Source organism: Condylostylus longicornis, unplaced genomic scaffold, assembly GCF_029603195.1.
Source record: "Condylostylus longicornis isolate FDR11 unplaced genomic scaffold, ASM2960319v2 ptg000538l, whole genome shotgun sequence".
NCBI lineage: Eukaryota > Metazoa > Arthropoda > Insecta > Diptera > Dolichopodidae > Condylostylus > Condylostylus longicornis.
The window spans coordinates 17,501-20,000 of NW_026578496.1; the positions used below are offsets into that span (position 1 = coordinate 17,501).

The 2,500-nt window shown below is 27.0% G+C and overlaps 2 pseudogenes; both read right to left on the minus strand.

The window, feature by feature from the left end:
• Positions 1-1,428, minus strand: part of LOC129617463 (large subunit ribosomal RNA) — a 4,018-nt pseudogene extending 2,590 nt beyond the window's left edge.
• Positions 1,429-1,718: 290 nt separating this feature from the next.
• LOC129617466 (5.8S ribosomal RNA) lies at positions 1,719-1,902 on the minus strand (annotated as a pseudogene).
• Between the last annotated feature and the right edge of the window lie 598 nt (positions 1,903-2,500).

The window sequence follows — 2,500 nt, forward strand, 5'->3', positions numbered from 1 at the left end:
TCTGCATGAGTTGTTAATTTAGGCACCGTAACGTCACGTTTGGTTCATCCCACAGCGCCAGTTCTGCTTACCAAAAGTGGCCCACTGGGCACAATATATCATAACCTAAAACTTCATTCAAGAAAGTTTAGGTTCTTACCCATTTAAAGTTTGAGAATAGGTTAAGGTCGTTTCGGCCCTAAGGCCTCTAATCATTCGCTTTACCAGATAAGATTATTTTATATAATATTTTTATGCACCAGCTATCCTGAGGGAAACTTCGGTGGGAACCAGCTACTAGATAGTTCGATAGGTCTTTCGCCCCTATACCCAATTCTGACAATCGATTTGCACGTCAGAACTGTTTCGGTCTTCCATCAGGGTTTCCCCTGACTTCTACCTGATCAGGTATAGTTCACCATCTTTCGGGTCACAGCATATATGCTCAAGGTACGTTCTAGTTAGAGGTATAAAAAATAATTAAAAATTATTTATATACATAACTATATAGAACGCCCCAGGATTGATATTATATATATAAAATTATATATATAATTTAATCCCATATTAACAGTTAAGTTAATTACGCCTTTAGATTTTATTTAAAATAAATTCTAATGACTTGCACACATGTTAGACTCCTTGGTCCGTGTTTCAAGACGGGTCCCGAAGGTATCCTAAATCTATAGCATTGCTAATCATATTAATGCATATAATAATTATATTAATATATAAATTAATATAATATTATAAAATTATAATAATATATAATTTACGCATTATATTGATTTTTTATCTGTCAATTATTTATCCGATAATATTTAAATTATATTATATAGAAAATAAATTTTCATATATAAAATAAACTTTTTAAATATATCTTATGATAAATATATATTTATTAACAGATTGCAATGTCCATATATGAAAAAATTGCACACCATCATTATTATATAATTATATAATATTTATAATGTTGAATTTTTCATATTTCATGGATGTTTAGGTTCATCGGGCTTAACCTCTAAACAGTTTCACGTACTATTTAACTCTCTATTCAGAGTTCTTTTCAACTTTCCCTCACGGTACTTGTTTGCTATCGGTCTCATGGTTATATTTAGTTTTAGATGGAGTTTACCACCCACTTAGTGCTGCACTATCAAGCAACACGACTCTTTGGAAATATCTTCTAATAATCATTAACGTCATACGGGCCTAGCACCCTCTATGGGTAAATGGCCTCGTTTAAGAAGGACTTAGACTGTTAATTTCTCATATTAGAATATAGATATTCCATACACTACATCGGATATTTGTATAAACAAAATCCTTTAGTGCTGAACTAGTTTCTTTTCGCTCGCCGCTACTAAGAAAATCCTAGTTAGTTTCTTTTCCTCCCCTAACTAATATGCTTAAATTCAGGGGGTAGTCTCATATGAGTTGAGGTTGTTTTTAAGAATATTTTTAATTTTTCTTTTTAGTTGAAAACTAAATATATATAAGTTACTGTATTGTTTATATTATAAATAATATAATTTTATATAAGTTTTCCTCTTTAATGTATTAATACTAATTTATTAATACTAGGATATACTTATTTTTTTATTATATTTTATAATATAAGTAAAATATATATAATTGAATTTTAATATTATGGTATTCCTACCAGTAATATATCATGTGCTATAAATAATATAATTTAAAATTATATTATAAGCAACTTTATTAAATTATTCTTACAACCCTCAACCATATGTAGTCCATGCAGTATTAAATTTTTTAATAAATTTATATACTCTGTAGCATGGACTGCAATATGCGTTCAAAATGTCGATGTTCATGTGTCCTGCAGTTCACACGATGACGCACAGTTAGCTACGTTCTTCATCGACCCATGAGCCAAGTGATCCACCGTTTAGAGTTTTATAAAATTTTTTTTTTATTTTCGTCAGATATATATCGATAATATATATACATTCTAAAACATATTAAAATATATAAATAATATAATCTATGTGCTGCGAATGTCTCTAACTTTCCTTTTATCCGTATCCCAACTGTTTTATACAAGAAAAGTTATTACCATAATATATGGACAACAACGTAAGAATATATTTTTATATATTTTCTATATTATAAATGATCGTATATTGTTTTATTTAAAATACTTCCATATTATATAATTAATATAATGATTTTTATTTTTTTTATATTATATTATTTCAGGGGGGATACACTTTGATACTATTAATGTTATATATTTGCAATAAATATATAACAGTATCAGATACATATATTTATTAAAATATACATATCGTATCCAATAAAGGTCGAATAAATGATATAATCATTAATTCTAGAGTTTCATGGACATTTTGACACCTCTTCGTTTTAAAAATCATTATTTAATATATAAAATTTCCATATTTATAAATATAATATAGATATTTATAATATTTTATTATATTAGAATATAATCTCATTATTATTTCTAATAATGGTTATACAAATATAATATCAT